The 21303-nt window shown below is 44.3% G+C and overlaps 1 long non-coding RNA gene across 2 annotated transcripts in view; it reads left to right on the top strand.

Moving 5' to 3' along the window:
• Positions 1-2668: 2668 nt before the first annotated feature.
• The window catches only part of LOC138637713 (uncharacterized), a 52779-nt gene continuing 34144 nt past the window's right edge, over positions 2669-21303 (top strand). For both annotated transcript variants that reach the window (XR_011312421.1, XR_011312420.1), the window contains exon 1: positions 2669-2954. This is a non-coding gene — a long non-coding RNA (uncharacterized lncRNA). The remainder of the gene's footprint in view (positions 2955-21303) is intronic.

Genomic DNA, 21303 nt, shown 5'->3' on the forward strand with positions numbered 1-21303 from the left:
GCCTTCCATCCATAGATTCTGTCAGTTGCTTGATCTGTTTATGATCAACATTGCGTGCAGCAGCCACCACAGCCTCCCAGACACTGTTCCGAGAGGTGGACTGTTTTCCCTCCCTGTAGATCTCACATTTTATGAGGGACCACAGGTTCCCTATGAGGTTCAGATTAGGTGAACAAGGGGGCCATGTCATTATTTTTTCCTCTTTGAGACCTTTACTGGCCAGCCACGTTGTGGAGTAGTTGGAGGCATGTGATGGAGCATTGTCCTGCATGAAAATCATGTTTTTCTTGAACGATACCGACTTCTTCCTGTTCCACTGCTTGAAGAAGTTGTCTTCCAGAAACGGGCAGTAGGTCTGGGAGTTGAGCTTCACTCCATCCTCAACCCGAAAAGGTCCCACAAGTTCATCTTTGATGATAGCAGCCCATACCAGTACCCCACCTCCACCTTGCTGGCGTCTGAGTCGGAGTGGAGCTCTCTGCCCTTTACTGATCCAGCCTCTGGCCCATCAAGAGTCACTCTCATTTCATCAGTCCATAAAACCTTTGAAAAGTCAGTCTTAAGATATTTCTTGGCCCAGTCTTGACGTTTTATCTTATGTTTCTTGTTCAAAGGTGGTCGTTTTCAGTCTTCCTTACCTTGGCCATGTCTCTGAGTATCGCACACCTTGTGCTTTTTGTTACTCCAGTAACGTTGCAGCTTTGAAATATGGCAACACTGGTGGCAAATGGCATCTTGGCAGCTTCACGCTTGATTTTCCTCAATTCATGGGCAGTTATTTTGCGCCTTTTTTGCCCAACACGCTTCTTGCGACCCTGTTGGCTATTTGCCATGAAACGCTTGATTGTTCGGTGATCACGCTTCAAAAGTTTGGCAATTTCAAGACTGCTGCATCCCTCTGCAAGACATCTCACAATTTTGGACTTTTCAGAGCCCGTCAAATCTCTCTTCTGACCCATTTTGCCAAAGGAAGGAAGTTGCCTAATAATTAAGCACACCTTATATAGGGTGTTGATGTCATTAAACAACACCCCTCCTCATTGCAGAGATGCACATCACCTGATTTACTTAATTGGTAGTTGGCTCTCAAGCCTGAACAGCTTGGAGTAGGACAACTTGTATAAAAAGTATCATGTCATCAAAATACAACTTGCCTAATAATTCTGCACGCAGTGTAGCTATCTATAGATATATCTATCGATAGATACATTTATAGATAAGTATGATAGATACGATAGATCTATTATCTATCTATCATCTATTATCTATCTATCATCTATTATCAAGAAATGACATCACCCTTTTTTTTGGTATATCTTTATTGAGCTTACAAAAACACACACAAATCCGCATGAAAAAAACACATCAAAAAATGCATGAAAAATGCAGGTGACCTGCCAGTGACCTCAGGTGCAGATTTGGTGCAGATTTTACCTGCGTGAGATCCTGATGCCATCCCGAACGTGGACACATACCCTTAGTCGTCTTCCTCTCTGAAGAGGGAATTTGCATATTTAATTTCCCAGAGGAGCATGCATGGTGTACATATCACTCTCCACAAAGAGAAACGTTAGCCCTTAGATATGGAGCTTTAGGCACTTCCTAATGTATAGGAGGAGTGTGGGAAGCAGATAAAGTGTTAGAGAGAATGTCCTGGTGAATCATACAGTGAGTGCGGACTGGACGGGCCTCATACTGTATGTAGTGAAGTAGAGATGAGTGAAGTTCAATATTCGGTTCGGAATACGAACGCCGTATTTGCCATATTTGCCAAACGCCGTTGGAGTCCATGGGAGTACAGAGGAGCGAATATGTTTGGAAAACGATTATCAAACATAAATTCAGCACAAATATGGCACGAATATGGTACATTCGGTGATTTTTCCGAACATATCCTTTCGTCTCTAGCAGTGAGCACCGTGGGGCCAGCGTGTGCTGTGTGTGGGGGCCATGGGACCACTAGTATATGGCCTGCGCAAGGTTCGGGTAGTGGAGCAGTGTAAAACACAAATTGCAGTGGCGCGCTACGTGGCCCTGTTTCCTAACTTTTAAAGCTGTCCTAGGCCATTATGTGCCACAGTGGCTGGTGTGATACAGATTGGGAAAATTGTGGTAAATTTCTGCGCTGCGGAATCACTAGAATTCCAGAACTATTAGTGCATGTGGCTTTATTATTCCACGCATTTCAGGAAACACCACAGGAACAATGGCTGGTGTCACACACTCAGCTATGGGAGATAAAAAGGTTATGGCTCCTGGAAGAAGGGGAGAGAAAAATAAATGTGACAAAAATGAAAATTGTCTGCGGCATGAAGGGGTTAACAGAGCGGGGGGGTGCTCTGGGACTGCAGGGCAGACTGTGGTGAGGGCATGTGACTGACATTCTTACTCCTAGGAAATACAGAAAGCAATGGATACCACCAGTGACGCTTGTAGCAGGCAGAGTCATGGTTTGCACTGGGGCGTTCCAGTGGTCGGGGGGCAGGTCGTTTGCTGTCCCCTCACTGACACCTGGCCGCACCCCCACAACTTTTCCTGGGAGCAGTACATACACCATAGCTTGGGAAATCCCCTCCCCTATCTACTGCATTTGGTACCTCCCTGGCCGCTGACTGGCTCCCTGTCGCCACAAGACTAGCCCATGTTGGGGGGGGGGGTGATATTACCGAGTTCAATGACAGCAGTGCGGGGGTCACATCACATGGAGCTGTGCGAGCGGTGAGGACCCGGCACATAGTTCCAGGAAAGTGGCGGCGCACAGGTGAAGACGCCATGTGCTGACCGGCACAACTTCCTCACGTGTGACCCGGTGCCACAAGAGAGAACAGCTGTGACAGCGCGGTGCCCGGCCCGGGAAGGGTTAAAGAGGGAGGGAGGGAGGGCACGGACTCCAACAAAGAATATGGCGAGACCGTGCAGGAAGCCCAGAGCGCGGTGCCCTTCACTCCTCCCGGGTAAGTGACCTTCCCGCCTGCCCCGCTGCTCCTCCGCCGGCTGCCGGGAACTTGGAGGAAACTTCTGGGAAACCGGAAATCGTGTCTCCTGGCGGCCGATGGTGGACGTGATCAGACGTGGGAAAGTGAGCGCTGGCATGTGCCCTGCTCAAGGGCACGGAGCTGCGGGCGCCACCTGTGCTGCCTGCCCGGCCGGCGAGCTGAGCCCGCACTCCATGCGCTAATCTGTGCCCGCAGCGTGCCAAGCTTCTGTTTCCATGGCTACAGACTACAAACAAAGCCTGTGTAGTCTGACCTCCTCATAAGCAGGGGTGGCACTGCAATGGGTGCAAGGGTGGCACTGCAATGGGCGCAGGGGTGGCACTGCAATGGGTGCAAGGGTGGCACTGCACTGGGCGCAGGGGTGGCACTGCACTGGGCGCAGGGGTGGCACTGCACTGGGCGCAGGGGTGGCACTGCACTGGGCGCAGGGGTGGCACTGCACTGGGCGCAAGGGTGGCACTGCAATGGGCGCGGGGGTGGCACTGCACTGGGTGCGGGGGTGGCACTGCACTGGGTGCGGGGGTGGCACTGCACTGGGTGCGGGGGTGGCACTGCACTGGGTGCGGGGGTGGCACTGCACTGGGTGCGGGGGTGGCAATTCCACCCTGGTCCTGGGGCCTAGTGGCCCCTAAAGGCCCTTTTGACTATATAAAAAGACCAATGCTGTTAAAGATTTGCAATAATTGGGGACCCAGTTGGAGCTTTTGGATTGGGGCCCATGAGTTTCAAGTTATGCCACGGATTTTGCTCCCTGATGGATCAAATGGGCTATAAGGGGGAGGAGGGGGCTCTGCTGCGCTGGGCCATACCGCTCCATTCCCACAATGAGCTTTGATGAGTTTGTGATGCTGCGTCTTCCAGTAAAGTGGATGGGATGTATAGAAGCCCCCTGCCTCGGTGCTTCTTGGTGTAAGCTGACCTGCGGGGCGAGTTTCAGATCCGCAATATGTCACTTTCTCTTGCAGGTGCGATGAGTTTTAGTTGCACGGTTTCCCCATAGACTTCCATTAGATGCAGATACACGTGTAATCTGCACCAAAATATATCAAAGTTTTGTCAAAGGCAAATACCAGGAAGTTTAGAAAGCAGCTGTGTTTAAAACATGACAAGCCACAAAAAAGGCAGCAGTAACAACATGCAATGAAGAACTGCAAGGAGCCTCATTTAAGCAATAGTGTCAAAAGCTCCCTGTGGGAATGTAGCCTTAGGCCATGTTCACACTTGGCATTTTTGTGGGGTTTTTTAATGCAAATTTTCAGCTGCGTATTACAGTACCAGCAAAAAGTATGAGATTTCAGAAATCTTATGCACACCCCCCCCCCTAACTGAATTGGAAAACTGCTGCGTCTTTAAAACCCCTTCACGACCTTGCCCTTTTCCGTTTTCTCGTTTTTCGCTCCCCTCCTTCCCAGAGCCATAACTTTTTTATTTTTCCGTCAATATGGCCACGTGAGGGCTTGTTTTTCAGGACAAGTTGCACTTTTCAACGACCTCATTGCTTTTAGCATGTCGTGTACTAGAAAACGGGAAAAAAATTCCAAGGGAGGTTAAATTGCAAAAAAAGTGCAATCCCACACTTTTTTTTTGTTTGGCTTTTTTTCTAGGTTCACTAAATGCTAAAACTGACTTGCCATTATCATTCTCCAGGTCATTACGAGTTCATAGACACCAAACATGTCTAGGTTACATTTTATCTAAGTGGTAAACAAAAATTCCAAACTTTGCTTAAAAAAAAATTGCGCAATTTTCCGTTACCCGTAGCGTCTCCACTTTTCGTGATCAGGGGTCGGGTGAGGGCTTATTTTTTGCGTGCCGAGCTGGCGTTTTTAATGATACCACTTTTGTGCAGATACGCTCTTTTGATCGCCCGTTATTAAATTTTAATGCAATGTCGCGGTGACTTAAAAAAAACGTAATTCTGGCGTTTCAAATTTGTCTCTAACTATGCCGTTTAGCGATCAGGTTAATCCTTTTTTTTATTGATAGATCGGGCGATTCTGAATGCGGCGATGCCAGCTATGTGTAGGTTTGATTTTTTTTTTTTGTTTTATTTTCAATGGGGCGAGGTTTTTTTTTTTTTTACTTTTGCCATGCTTCAATAGCCTCCATGGGAGGCTAGAAACTGGCACAACTCGATCGGCTCTGCTACATAGCAGCGATCATCAGATCGCTGCTATGTAACTTACTAACAGGCTTGCTATGAGTACCGACCACAGGGTGGCGCTCACAGCAGGCCGGCATTAGTAACCATAGAGGCTCAAGGACCTGTCGGTGTCGGTTAAATGCCGCTGTCAGCGTTTGACAGCGGCATTTAACTGGTTAATAGCGGCGGGTGAATCGCGATTTCACCCGCCGCTATTGCAGGCACGTCAGCTGTACAAAACAGCTGACATGTCCCGACTTTGACGTGAGCTCAGCGCTGGAGCCCTGCATCAAAGCAGGGGACCCGACCTCCGCACAGTAATAGTACGGAGGAGGTCGGGAAGGGGTTAAAAACTGCAGCATGTCACTACTTTGTGTTTTTGCAGCGTTTTTAGAAATCAATGAATAAGTGCAAAAACGCAGGTATCTGGTTTTGGTGCCGAAAACTCAATAGCTGACACTAAACGGTATTAGTATGAAAAATGCAATAGAACCTGTTGTTTTTTTTTTTAGCAGCTTATTTACTGCCAAGAGAGCAGGTTTTGCCTGTGGGAAAAACACAACGTGTGAACATGACTTTACCATGTTTGTGGTACAGGGTTTTATTGGGAGACTGATGCCCTTCATCAGGACAACTGTGCTTCCTATCAGCGGTGTGCGTAACCCTGAGCTGATCGGTGCCCTAACCTGTAGAGTTTGTGCAGACAATGTCCTTCAGGTAATTGAACCCGACGTTTTTCTTTTTTTTTTTTTGCAGCCTTCTCATTGAACGCAATATATTTTGTGATTGAATTCACCGTGGAAGCGACCTTGTGAATGGCCGGGTTACTACTTTTATCTGGTCTGTGTTTCTGGAAACCTGACGCTGTAGGAACGCCTTGCTGTTATGTTGATTTTTTCTGATCGTCTTTTGGGTTGTGTTTTTTGTTAGGTTTTTTTTTTTTTTGTCAGCGGGACCCTCATGGGAAAAGCATCGTCCACTTGCCCTTCACCAGGACAACAGTTCTATTCCCCTAAAACTGAGCTGATGAACAGCCATTATACGTTTCTTTTGTGATATCGGAGCCAATCCGAGTGGATCCAAAAGATCAGTCCTTCTTTTTCGCACTTGGTTATCTCCATTCTTACTCTATGGGACTACTGGAGTAGCTTTGAGCGTGTTTGATAGTTGTTCCATCCGTTGTCTAAGGGAGAAAGGGTCTTTGAAACCCCAGCTCTAGTGATCAGTGTAGCCCCCAATCTTTAAGACCTGTATCTCAGCACTATTCCTGCTGGTAGATGAAAAATGCTGTTTTGGGCTATGTTCAGACGTTGCGATTTTGTAGCAGGTTTTTCTTGCTGCTTTTTATTATGCAAACTTTTCCACTGTATTTCACAGTACCAACAAAGTCTGAGGTTTCAGAAGTCTCATGCACACACTTCTTTGTTGTTGAAAGCAATGGGTAGTGCAAAAAATGCTGAAAACCCCCCACAGGTATCAGGTTTTGCTGTGCTTTTGGTGCCAAAACCTGAAGTTGAATCAGTTTTTTTGTTGTTATTGTAATATGCATTGAACTGTGTCGGCATGCACAAGAGACTAATACACCCTGAGAAATGCAGCAAAACTAAGCAAAACCTGCTTTTTGTAAGTAGCTCAAATGTTGCTTAAGGGTATGTGCACACGTTCCGGATTTTTTAGCGTCTTTTCAGCGGTTTTCCATAGCAAAAACTCTTTAAAAAAAAGCATACATTAAGCATTCCATCATTTTGAATGCATTCCGCAATTTTTTTTGCACATGCTGTGTATTTTTCCACGATAAAAACGCATTGTGGAAAAATACGCAGCATGTTCATTAATTTTGCGGATTTCCCGGTATTTAATGCATTGGGAAGCTCCGGAAAAAAAACATGCAAAAACAACGAGGAAAACGCTAGAAAAACGCGTGCGGATTTTCTGCAGAAAATGTCTGGTTTTGATCAGGAAATTTCGGCATAAGGGTATGTTCACACGTTCCTGATTTCCATCCTTTTTTTTTCAGGACTGTTTTTTTAAAAAACTGCAGCTCTTGGCAGAAAACGCAGGTCCTTTTTTTTGGTCCTTTTTTTGTCCTTTTTTGATTCCTTTTTTTTTTAATGCAGTTTTCTATGCAGTTAAAATGGCTGAAAATACCCTAACCGTACCCCTAACCCTACCCCTAACCCTACCCCTAACCCTACCCCTAACCCTACCCCTAACCCTATTCTAACCTTAGTGGAAAAAAAAAAAAAATTCTTAATTTTTTTTTATTGTCCCTACCTATGGGGGTGACAAAGGGGGGGGGGGAATCATTTACTATTTTTTTTTATTTTGATCACTGAGATAGGTTATATCTCAGTGATCAAAATGCACTTTGGAACGAATATGCCGGCCGGCAGATTCGGCGGGCGCACTGCGCATGCGCCCGCCATTTTGCAAGATGGCGGCGCCCAGGGAGAAGACGGCCGGACGGACACCGGGACGCCGGGTAAGTATAAGGGGGGGAGATTAGGGCACGGGGGGGCATCGGATCACTGGGGGGGGGGCATCGGAGCACGGGGCGGTGGGATTGGAGCACGGGGGGGCGGGATCGGAGCAGGGGGGGGCAGCCACACTCCGCCCACGCACTTCCGCCCGCTTCCCCGCACTTCCTGCTGCAGCGGTTCGGCACCACAAACCGCAGTAAAACCCGCAGATATTTTTTTCATCTGCGGGTTTTACTGCGGGTTTGACCTCACAATGGAGGTCAATGGGTGCAGAACCGCTGCGGCTCCGAAAAAAGAAGTGACATGGTACTTCTTTTTTACCGCGGCTATTCAGCGCGGCTTTTTTTCCCGATTCCCGCATCATGTGCACAGTGGTTCCTGTTTTCCATAGGGTACAGTACACTGTACCCTGCATGGAAAACAGCTGCGGAACCGCAGCGGCAAAAACGCTGCGGTTCCGCAGAAAAAAACGCACTGTGTGAACATGGCCTAAAATCATGACGTGTGCACATACCCTAACACAAAACCTTGGTGGTAAAACATCGTATAAATTTGTTACCATGGGTCAGTGATATCGGAGGGTATGACAGGTCATCACTGACCTCCGTGGTCTTCTCATCTAGCATTATGTTGGATGTTTCCAAATGATATTGTCTGGTTTACTGTGTATCAATTGTATCTTGATGACGGGTCTCTTGTGCTGCTGGGTGAGGTATATATCCTCATCAGTGTGTCTTTATTTTTATTTAGTGCTATACTGGTGCTACTAATCTAAGTTCTTCACCCCTAGTATTATACGCTTCGGCCTCGTTCTGGCTCTCATAGACTTACACTGAGTGGTGACTTTTGGCTCACCCAGCAAACACATGAGCAGCCGGCAGGTCACAAAGTGCTGGAGACCAATATGAGCAACCCTGATAACAGATGACAAATTCACCAACAATTTATGCTATTTTGAAGAACTTGGTGCAAAGGAAAAAATATCACAAGAAGCAAAAGTAACTAAAGAAAAAAAACAATTAAGTATTTTATCTGGATTTGTGTTTCGCATATGTCTGGAAATTTTTATGGTTTCACAGATTACAGTTTCAGGGACTAGAAGCACAATAACATGTGGCTATGTAACATACAGGTGCTTCTCACAAAATTAGAATATCAAAACATTAATTTCAGTTCAATACAAAAAGTGAAACTCGTATAGTCATTACAAACAGTGATCTATTTCAAGTATTTATTTCTGTTAGTGTTGATGATTATGGCTTACAGCCAATGAAAACCAAAAAGTCATTATCTCAGTAAATTAAATACTTTATAACACCAGCTTGAAAAATGCGAAATGTTGCCCAACTGAAATGCATGTGCAGTAAATGCACTCAATACTTGGTCGGGGCTCCTTTGGCATCAATTACTACATCACTGCGGCGTGGCATGGAGGCGATCAGCCTGTGGCACTGCTGAGGTGTTATGGCAGCCTTCAGCTCATCTGCATTGTTGGGTCTGGTGTCTCTCATCTTCCTCTTGATAATGCTTCATAGATTCTCTATGGGGTTAAGGTCAGTTGAGTTTGCTAACCAATCAAGCACAGTGATACTGTTGTTTTTAAACCAGGTATTGGTACTTTGGCAGTGGGGACAGGTGCCAAGTCCTACTGGAGAATAACATTTCCATCTCCAAAAGGCTTGTCAACAGAAGGAAGCATGAAGTGCTGTAAAATTTCCTGGTGGACGGCTGTGCTGACTTAGGTCTTGATTAGTGATGAGCGAGTATACTCCTTGCTTGGGTTTTCCCAAGCACGCTCGGGTAGTCTGAAAGTATTTGTGACTGCTCTGAGATTTAGTTTTTGTTGACGCAGCTGCATGATTTACAGCTGCTAGCCAGCCTGAGTACATGTGGGGGTTGCCTGGTTGCTAGGCAATCAAAACATGTAATCAAACTGTCAAGTAGCCGCAAGTCATGCAGCTGCGGCAAGGAAAACGAAATCTCCGAGCACTAACAAATACTCAGAGACCACCTGAGCGTGCTCGGGAAAACCCAAGCAACGAGTATACTCGCTCATCACTAGTCTTGATAAATCACAGTGGATCTACACCAGCAGATGACATGGCTCCCCAAACCATCACCGATTGTGGAAACTTCACACTAGACCTCAAGCATCTTGGATTGTCTGTCCACTCTTCCTCCAGACTCTGGGACCTTGATTTCCATCTGAAAACAACACCTTGGACCACTGAGCAACAGTCCAGTTCTTTTTCTTCTTGGCCCAGCTAAAATGCTTCTGCTGTTTTCTATTGGTCAGGAGTGGCTTGATACAAGGAATGTGACACTTGTAGCCCATGTCCTGGATACGTCTGTGTGTGGTGGCTCTTGAAGCACTGACTCCAGCAGTAGTCCACTGCTTGTGAATCTCCCCCCATTTTTGAATGGCCTTTTCTTAACAATCCTTTCAAGGCTGCGGTTATCCTGGTTGCTTGTGCTCATTTTTCTACCACACTTTTTCCTTCCACTCAACTTTCCATTAAGGCCATGTGCACACGTTGTGGGTTTGCCTGTGGATCCGCAGCAGTTTTCCATGCGGTATACAGTACCATGTAAACCTATGGAAAACCAAATCCGCTGTGCCCATGGTGCGAAAAATACAGCGCGGAAACGCCACGGTGTATTTTCCGCGGCACGTCAATTCTTTGTGCGGATTCCACAGCGGTTTACACCTGCTCAATAGGAATCCGCAGGTGAAATCCACACAAAAAACGCAGGAAATCCGCAGGTAAAAGGCAATGTGTTTTACCTGCGGATTTTTCTAAAACGGTGTGGAAAAATCCGCACACAAATTTGCAGCATGGGCACATAGCCGCATATGCTTGGATACAGCAATCTGTGAACAGCCAGCTTCTTTATCAATGACCTTTTGTGGCTTACCCTCCTTGTGGAGTGTGTCAATGAATGGACATTTGTTAAGTAAGGAGTCTTCCCCATGATTGTGGAGCCTACTGAAACAGACTATGGGCCTTTTTAAACGCTTAGGAAGCCTTTGCAGGTGTTTTTTTGTTCATTATTCTAACTTACTGAGATAATGACTTTTGGGTTTTCGTTGGCTGTAAGCCATAATCATCAACATTAACAAAAATAAACACTTGGAATAGCTCACTCTATTTGTAATGACTCTATATATGATATTCACTTTTTGTATTGAAGAACTGAAATAAATTAACTTTTTGATATTCTAATTTTGTGAGAAGCACCTTTTATGTACTAATGAGTATGTTAGAAGGTAGAATCCTGACTGGCGAGTTAGGCCATGTGCCCACGTTGCAGAAATGTCCGCAGCATTTCCACAACCCCCTGCCGTGGGTAAAACGCATGCGGAATTCACATGTGCTTTTCCGCAAATACAAGCTTTTTGCAAGCGTATTTAGCTTGCAGAATGCTTGCATTTTCCAAGCGATTTGAAGCTTCGCTTGGAAAAGTGATTGACAGGTTGGTCACACTTGACAAGTGTTACCAACTTTTTACTATTGATGCTGCCTATGCAGCATTAATAGTAAAAGAATGTTAAAAATAAAAACTAAAAAAAATATGGTTATTCTCACCTTCCGACGGCCCCCGATCTCCTCAGCGGCTCTCCCACTACATTCCGTTCCTAGGGATGCTTTGCGCAAAGGACCTTTGTGACGTCACTGTCGCGTGACCGTGATTTGTGCAATGCATCCCTGGGAACAGAAGCCGCCACGTGCACCGCTGAGACGGGATGACTCCGGTTTTCATCGGAAGGTAAGTATATTCCTATTTTTTATTTTAAATTTTTTTTTTTTTTAACAGGAATATGGTACCCAGGGCCTGGAGGAGAGTCTCCCCTTCTCCAGACCCTGGTTGCCATCCACACATGAAGCGCTCACTTTACGCATGGTGGGCATAGCCACATGCGTAAAGTGAGCGTTTCAATGCAATCCTATGGTGGCGCGATTCCGCAGAAATAATGAACATGCTGCGGATTTTACCGCTATGTGATTCCGCAGCGGGAAAATCCGCAGCATGGGCACAGCAACTGCGGAATCTCACAGAATGCGTTGGGAATGCGTTTTTTAAGCGTTTCCGCTGTGGCAAAAAACACATAAACACAACGCGGGCACACAGCCTTAAAGGGAACGTGACTGCGAATACATGCTGCTCGTGGATCAGGAAGCGTGTATCAGGCAGTGTGATCTCAGACAGGTATATTTGATGCTGAAACACTGCGGAGATTCAGAGAAAAACATGGTTTAAAAGCTCCTGGTAAGGAACTGCGCAGGTTTTTCAGCGTGAAACCTACCTGGCTGAGATCATATTGCAAGTGTCTGATACATGGTGCCCGATCCACAGACAGCATGTAACAGCTGTCAGGTTGTCTTTTTAAGGCACTCCGTAAACCTGTAATTTTAATAATCTTCTTTCATGCTGCTAATCTGTGAACAGTGTTCTGACCTATCAGCTTCTAGTCTTTTTCCTGAGGACCCCCTGGAAACTTCTACAATACCGATCGGAGCATACCCCTTTTGGAAGATGCAGATAATGTATTTTTAATTACCTAGAGTTTTTATGAGGCAATGTATGTCAACCAAATGCAAATCCTTACAAAGGAGCATAGATTAGGACATGCATTCATTCATTGGCCTTGTCCACATTCATACCAATGAAAACTAAGCAAAACAGAGAAAATAAATTCTGGACAGTAAACTGATGTTCTGCAAATTTGTGTGGTCTGACCTTGTTTTAACGTCGGCATGTACCCGATGTGTTTTCGAACATCACCGCTATAAATCATTGCTTTTCTATGATGTTGTACAAGAGTTCAAGGGTAATGGGGCATCTGCAGCAAATGAGTATAGCAGTTCTACATTTTATGTCAAGCAGGGTCCCTAAATCTCTATTCAGAACTACAAAATGCATAACTAGGTCCGAAAGGAAATCACACATTTTTTTAAAGTCTACCATGCCCGTATCTTGGTAGAAAGAGCATTCAGAAGGAAACGTATAGGAAAGGCTAAATCGGAACAATTTTTTTTTTTTTGCTATGGCATATAAGCTAATTCATCCAAAAAGATGTAATGTAAAAAAAGGCTTAAATAGCCTGTCTGAATGGAGATGCGGCTGCACCCCGAGTCTTGCACTCCTAGCTCCATTCTGAAAGCGTGAAGATTTCCACTGTAGTAGCACCAAATAATGGATACATTATTATAAAAGTGGAAGTTTAGTATTTTTTTTTCTTTCTTTCGTGGACTGGCACTGTGGCTATAATAGTTTCATGTGCCCTCCATGGTGACCGTTGACCGATCATTTGTCTGAGCCCTTAGGCTTCACTATTTTATTGTTCATGTTATAATGTACAGGAAAAAAAAGACTGCACCGTATGCGGGAAAGATTGCACAAGTGCAGCAAACTTTCTCCTGTATATTCACTTGCTCAAAATCTGCTGCATTTTACAGAGCCAGCGTAGCACATGAGGTTGTAATAAATCTCATGGACATGATGCAAAATATTTATTTGTACTCGCTCGTATAGCGCCATTGATTCCACAGCCCTTTACATACATTGTCTGCACTGTCCCCATTGATTCCACAGCCCTTTACATACATTATCTGCACTGTCCCCATTGATTCCACAGCCCTTTACATACATTGTCTGCACTGTCCCCATTGATTCCACAGCCCTTTACATACATTGTCTGCACTGTCCCCATTGATTCCACAGCCCTTTACATACATTGTCTGCACTGTCCCCATTGATTCCACAGCCCTTTACATACATTGTCTGCACTGTCCCCATTGATTCCACAGCCCTTTACATACATTGTCTGCACTGTCCCCATTGATTCCACAGCCCTTTACATACATTGTCGGCACTGTCCCCATTGAGTCCACAGCCCTTTACATACATTGTCTGCACTGTCCCCATTGATTCCATAGCCCTTTACATACATTGTCGGCACTGTCCCCTTTGATTCCACAGCCCTTTACATACATTGTCTGCACTGTCCCCATTGATTCCACAGCCCTTTACATACATTGTCTGCACTGTCCCCATTGATTCCACAGCCCTTTACATACATTGTCTGCACTGTCCCCATTGATTCCACAGCCCTTTACATACATTGTCGGCACTGTCCCCATTGAGTCCATAGCCCTTTACATACATTGTCGGCACTGTCCCCTTTGATTCCATAGCCCTTTACATACATTGTCTGCACTGTCCCCATTGATTCCACAGCCCTTTACATACATTGTCTGCACTGTCCCCATTGAGTCCACAGCCCTTTACATACATTGTCTGCACTGTCCCCATTGGGGCTCACAAGCTAGAATCCCTGTCGGTATCTGCAGAATACATTTCACATGATCTGCATATGAACATAAGCTGCTTCTAGGTGAGAACGTTACTGTTTGGAATACAAAGTGCTCCTTCCTCTCAATGATATTTGCCATAGTAAATGCTGCTGCAGTTATCATTGCAGGAGATGCCAAGTTTAACTAGTCCTCTGGCGAGGATTCTGGTGGTTCAGAAAAATGGTGGCTAAATCCATACAAGTGAACTACAAAAAATGGCAAATGCGGATTTTTGTAAAATTTGAGTAGAATTCGCTTCCTCTTGCATTTACTTGCTCATCATAGACTATAATGGGTACATGATTTTTTTTTTTTTTTGTTCATTGAGGAAAAAAAAAACATTGTTCGACTAAGTATTTGAATAAACAGACATATAAATGAGACATTGCAAAGAAAGAATTGGTGTTTAGCAATAACGGGGAACTGATTAAATCCTTCCTTATATGTGCCACTGGTTGAGGGCTTGGGAGTGAAGTGGCTTTTTGTCCTGTATGTAGCTCAGAGAGGGAGTGCCAGAATCGCATTACTTCTCAGAAAGCGCAGTAAGTGCAAACTATACAACAAACTTGTTCCTTTTAACCTTCATTGCCCCCAATCTCTATCTGCCTCTTCCTGCATCCACTTTCACACAGCTGAATGGGAGGTCCTGTTACCTGGTAAAACTACACTTCCCAGCAGCACTTGTTTCCTCTGTGCTACAGACCCATCCTCACTGTCCTCTGGGCTCCTCACTAGTCCCACCTCTTGTTCTTCTGTGCACTGTCTGACATATTTGTCTTTTCTGTCACTTACCATCAGTATAGCTGCCTGTGAGGTTTTACATAGTTGTCTGGTTCTGGCTGACTGTCCTGCAGCTGACAGATCGAGTGATGTGAAACTAAAAATGCTTTTCTTGGTGCATTAAAACTACATAGAAAACCCCAAAACAACTAGGAGGGCAAAAACTGAAAATCGGATAAACACCAGAGAAAACCAACAGTAAAAATTGCCAGTAAAACACCGTACTTCTATAATGATTAAATAATAAACAAGGAATAAACGTAAAGCTGCTGCTAACTAAGAGACAGCATAACATGTGGCCACAGTGATGGAGTACATATAAAACCTGATTAGAGCAGGGCCAAAAGTACAAGTACAAGAGATGGTGTTCCCAGTAGCACAGAAAGTATCAGAAAGCACTAATGCTGCTTTCACACATGAGCATGCGTTTGTTACGTTTATAATGATTAAATAATAAACCAGTGTTTTTACTGGCAATTTATACTGTTGGCTTTCTCTGGTGTTTGTTGATGCATACAGTAGATGATGATTCTCTGTCATATGCATCAGCAGAGCAGCATTTCCAGTTTCACATCACTGGTGTCTCCAGTAACGGGCAACACACACCTCTCAGCTAACCTCAGCCCTTGTAAACGGAGCCCCTTCCTGCTGTATTCTCTCCTTGCAGTACACTGCTGCATCCTATTCCCTGTATCTCCTGCTGGTGTGTAATGTGGGAAGCTCCTCAGTATTCCATGACCTCATTCCTCAAAGTGGAAGCCGTGGTTTAGACATGTACCAGAACAGCGCTATGCTGGCTAAGGGTGCAGCCAGATGGCCGTATAAATCGTGTGAGGAGCACATGGCACTGCACGGACTGGCACCCCTCTTGTTTGGAGCCGGACAGCATGATGTATTTCTGTGCAGCTGTCACGCTCAGGTCAGAAGAGCAGATGGCCAGTACTGAAATTGTGTTGCGATCCTCCAAGTTATAGGGCCATCTGTCTGCGCCCTAAAAGACTGCACTGTGCCTGATCTACCTGGAGCTGCAACTCTTCAAGTCTTCAGTGGCATCTGAAGGCTAAATAAGGCTTGGAAAAGCATCCTCAAAGGGGTGATATGTGCAAAATGGGGCTGATTTTAAAAATGGGTTATTTGACACAAATGAATTGCTGTGTGTGTATTATCATGAGACCATATGAAAATTTGTGTGAATAACCATTTTCTTTTTTTTCCCAGTAACACATGTTGACAGCTTTAGACACCTGCTATATTATTTATATATATATATATATATATATATATATATATATATATATATATATATATATATATATTTTTTTTTTTTTAAATGCAAAATTTTATGAATTGCCTTTTGTCAGTATAAATATTTGGATATTGCCAGTTACAATTCACTTAGTATAATTGGCAAAGTATCTAATTGGGCATTATACAGTGTAGTAAACCTTCTCGTCCTTTGCTGTAAATATCTAAAATTGAAACTTTAGTTGTTTTTTTTTTTTTTTGTTTGTGTTCAGGAACTAAATCTTTGCCTTTTTTTTTTTTTTTTTTTTTTTTTTTTTTTTTTTTTACATTTTTTTTTTTCTCTAAAGGCAATCCGGATGTTTGACAAGAGACACTATGCTAAAATTACTTTTCTTTCCATCAGAATAGCAGGCATAGCTCTAACATGGAAGCTTCCATCATCGGAGAACATTTAGTATTACAGAATGCTTATTGGTAGCCAGTAAGTGCATAATACACTAGGTGTATCTGATTATGATGTCACTGATCGGAAATGGTGAAGAGTATCTTTTAATTTTTGGGGAAGAGAAATCATTGCTATTAACAGTTTTTTTTTGCTTCTTTTTGGCAAGAACTGTGCAATCTACAGCAAAGATCTTACCGTGGAAATATGATGTACACCAGGGGTGGGCAATTTTCCCAAGGGGCCACATGAGGAACTGGGACAGTTATGGAGGGCTGAACCAATCGGCTGAATTTAATTGAGCTCAATATTTTATTTTTATTTTTTTAAATACGGTTTTAATTAAATGTATATACTGGTAAGAATACAGGTTACAATAAGCTTTATAGTAAAATCTACTAAACTATTGATGTAATTTCTGTTATGGAGGCTCGCATCTCCGCAAGACATATTGACTTATTGCGGTCCTGAAAGATGCGCCACATGTCAGTGTCCACAGGTGAGCTATGGGTGTCTGTGGATGTGTAGTAAACATGGGATTTCTTGAAATCCCATCCACTATGCTGTAACATCTGGCCGCTGTGGTTTTGACGCTTCGGATGTACGCAACGTCATACCCGCAGCAATTCCTGGCTGTATGCACGTACCCTTAGAAAGCCATTCAGCTGCTACAATGACAGCCCAGCAATGGGAAGAAATTAACTTCATTCCTACCGGCAGCATCTGACATTCAGTCGGAGACGCGGCTTTAGTCACTGCTCAGTACATGGTGAGCGGCAGATGGAAGCAGTACAGCAAGGTGTGTACTGATTCGCTGCAAAACAAGCTGTCAAAGTTTCAGGACATGCTTACCCCCGCTGCTCACCATGTACTGAGCAGTGACTGGAGCCGTGTCTCAGCCTGAGGCTGCTGGGAGGATGAAAGTTCATTTCTTCCCATAGCTGAGCTTTCAATGCGGCTGCACAGCTGTAGAACACTATTAAAGGGACTCTGTCACCTGAATTTGGAGGGAACAATCTTCAGCCATAAGGGCGGAGTTTTCGGGTGTTTGATTCACCCTTTCCTTACCCGCTGGCTGCATGCGGGCTGCAATATTGGACTGAAGTTCATTCTCTGTCCTCCGTAGTACATGCCCACTGTGACAAGTCAGGACTCTGAGATAGTCCAGGGCAGTGTGCTGTGGTCATCTGACCTGCGTCTTTACATATCTCTACATCGGTCAGATGCACACAGTAATGTTCAGGACCTTGAGCAGCACCTCCCTCCTCTGTTGTTCTCATGCTGGCCGCACCGTGGCTGCTCCGCCCCCCCTGAAACCTTATGTTCGCTCCAGTCCATGGCCGCTCCTCCTCCTCTCTGCCTCCTCAGACTCCTCACTACACACTGAATTGCTACCGGATCTGCACACTCCAGAGAGCTGTCACTTCTGGAGCATGCCTTCTATCCTGTATGCGGGCCAGACAGACACAGGCAAAGGGCCGGATGTGATCTGTGGGCTGCAGTGTGCACTGCCCAGCCCTGATGTACCACATTAAAGAGGTATTCCCATCTCCAAGTTCCTTTCACAATATGTAGTAGGTGTAATAATAGTAACTACCTCCAATTAGAAATGTAGTATAGTTTTTCTGATTCGCTATATCTTTCCAATGTGCAGGCATTGCAGGACCTTGGGTATCCATGGTTACGACCACTGATAGTGACAGTTGGCTAGTTGCTGGGGTCGTAACCATGGATACCGAAGGTTTTGCAATGCCTGCACATAAGGAAAGAGATACAGTGAATTGGAAAAACGATACTACATTTCTGATTGGTATATAATAATAATATTTCTTGGAGACTGGAATACCCCTTTTAAGTTTTCTAGATATATTGTGATCCAGTCAATATGTCGTATGGTGTTTGTGCAGAGAGCCTAAAAGCGAGAGGTTTATATTCTCCAATTTAAGGAAAGATCTCAGGATGGATAAACCTTTTTTCAAAGAGAAGTCTAATATCTATCATTGGTTGTGCACCACAAACTCCAGCCATTCATGGTCTGTTAAGTGACTATGTATTGTCTGTTATTAAGCTGTAATGTGATTGTACATAGTTACAAAGCATGTGGTCCAAGTGATGGTTCTACGTTATCAGCTGTTCGGGGCTGGCCAGTGGCTGTCCGCAGTATGCTTTGATGGGGAGCTTGTTTTGTGCTGTGAATAAAGTCTCACATTCACAACTTTAACCTCAAATATGTGACTTGCCTAGATATTGATGTTAGTAGCCGTTGTCTGGAAGCTTGCTTTCATTACAGGATTAGTTTCCCTTTTAAGCAGGCTTTGTCATGGGGGGCAAATATGTCCTTGTAATAAGTCTCTCTGGAAGACCGGCTCCTAGCTTTAATAGCTGCTGATTTCCATTTGTTTGGCTCATGTGGAAATGCAATTACCATGAGGAATTTTGCATGGTAAAAAGCCCCCCCAAATCCCATTCTAAGGTAACATGCAAGTGAATGGGGTTCTTGAAATCTCCGCTTACACGCGTGTTGCTGATTTTAGCGATTGCACCCAATTTTCATGTCCGCTGCATGCTATATTCTGCTGAGTAGGGGTGACAGATTTTTGCCACAAACTTACCTTTCACATTACAAAGGGAGAACTCTGCAGTCAAACGTGCAGCTAAACCTGTGTATTATGGATTTCTTCTTGGTTTTGCTCTTGCTATCTTCCCCAGTATACCCATCGTGTGTGAACATGGCCTTACTGGTTGTAATGTCTGCAGTACTGTATTTAAGATGTAAGGCTATGTGCACATGTTCCGGATTATTCACGTTTTTTCGGCGCCTTTCCGCGGCAAAAACCGCTTAAACGCTTACATTAAGCATCCCATCATTTTTAATGGTTTCCACAATTTTTATGCACATGTTGCTTTTTTTCCCGCAAAAAAAAAACACGGAAAAATACGCAGCATGTTCATTAATTTTGCGGATTTTAAGCGGATTTCCCACTATATTATTGCATTGGGAACCTCCGGTAAAAAATGTGAAAAATCCGCTCAAAAAAACGCGATAAAAACGCGTGCAGAATTCCTGCGGAAAACCTCCGGATTTGCTCAGGAAATTTCTGCATACTGTCCGGACGTGTACACATCGCCTAAGACGTCTTGATGGAATATCATTGTAGCCCCCTTATCTTGATGTGCATATGTGCTTGGAACAGCCATTTCTACAGTCCTTGAGTGCCCCCCATTCTGTGGGAGTTCCGGTAGTTTACACATGCTACACTGCCCCTGCATGCCAAGCAAGGCACAGTTCTCCTCCTGCATCATTTGTCATTTTCGCTGTTGTGTATGTTGTGGCAACATTTGTCATGTCCTCTGCTTGTCCTTGAATAACTTTCATGCTTTGGTAGCAGAGTGGAAATTTCTGTTCTTAACCTCTCGGTTTATGTCTGTATTACATCCAGGATTCAGCGTGAAATTACGCTGCCGTATGTCACAAATGCTTCTGCATTTTATCAGGTCAATATTTTTTTGGCCATTCGCCAACTCCCATTGTGATCGCAGTTCACTTTTTGGTGTACTGTTCCCATCACTATCACATAACATGGCAGCTCCATGCTGATTTGCCTCAAAATAATCTGAGATGTGTAATATGTTCTCCTTTTGAACTGCATAACCTCCCTAACGACTTGATATTTTGGTTCTCAATGAGAAATATAACCAGATTATCAGATTTGTCAAGGATGGGGTGGGGTGGGGGGGGGGGGGGCAGTTGATGGCACAATTTTATTTGATTTTTTAACTTTGATGGGATGCCACTTATAAAATGAGTCACAATGAGCCAGAGTTGCCAACTTTTTATATTTATTTCTGGACCGCTTCTCAAAAAATAAATATCGCATTCTTCCAACTTTTTATGGACCCATTAACATACCAAAGTATACCGTTAGCAATAACCTGCTGACGGATTCCCATTCTTATTTGAGAGCAGAATAATGTAGGCAAACAGACACTGAATCCAATGATGTATCACTTAGTTTACTGGGTGCAGTCATTCTGACACAATCCAGAGTCTTTAGATTTGGCAATGCAGCAGAGTTGAGAAAGATAACCTCGTCCACAGCAGGCTCTGTACACTGTGTGCAGAATTATTAGGCAAGTTGTATTTTTGATCACATGATACTTTTTATACATGTTGTCCTACTCCAAGCTGTTCAGGCTTGAGAGCCAACTACCAATTAAGTAAATCAGGTGATGTGCATCTCTGTAATGAGGAGGGGTGTTGTCTAATGACATCAAAACCCTATATAAGGTGTGCTTCATTATTACGCAACTTCCTTCCTTTGGCAAAATGGGTCAGAAGAGAGATTTGACGGGTTCTGAAAAGTCCACAATTGTGAGATGTCTTGCAGAGGGATGCAGTAGACTCAATTTTTACTGAAATTTTTGAAGCGTGATCACCGAACAATCAAGCGTTTCATGGCAAATAGCCAACAGGGTCGCAAGAAACATGTTGGGCAAAAAAGGCGCAAAATAACTGTCCATGAATTGAGGAAAATCAAGCATGAAGCTGCCAAGATGCCATTTGCCACCAGTTTTGCCATATTTCAGAGCTGCAACATTACTGGAGTAACAAAAAGCACAAGGTGTGCGATACTCAGAGACATGGCCAAGGTAAGGAAGGCTGAAAAACGATCACCTTTGAACAAGAAACATAAGATAAAACGTCAAGCCTGGGCCAAGAAATATCTTAAGACTTAAAGGGCAGAGAGCTCCACTCCGACTCAGACGCCAGCAAGGTGGAGGTGGGGTACTGGTATGGGCTGGTATCATCAAAGATGAACTTGTGGGACCTTTTCGGCTTGAGGATGGAGTGAAGCTCAAC

The sequence above is a fragment of the Ranitomeya imitator genome, chromosome 5 (genome assembly GCF_032444005.1).
Source record: "Ranitomeya imitator isolate aRanImi1 chromosome 5, aRanImi1.pri, whole genome shotgun sequence".
In the NCBI taxonomy this organism is placed as follows: Eukaryota; Metazoa; Chordata; class Amphibia; order Anura; family Dendrobatidae; genus Ranitomeya; species Ranitomeya imitator.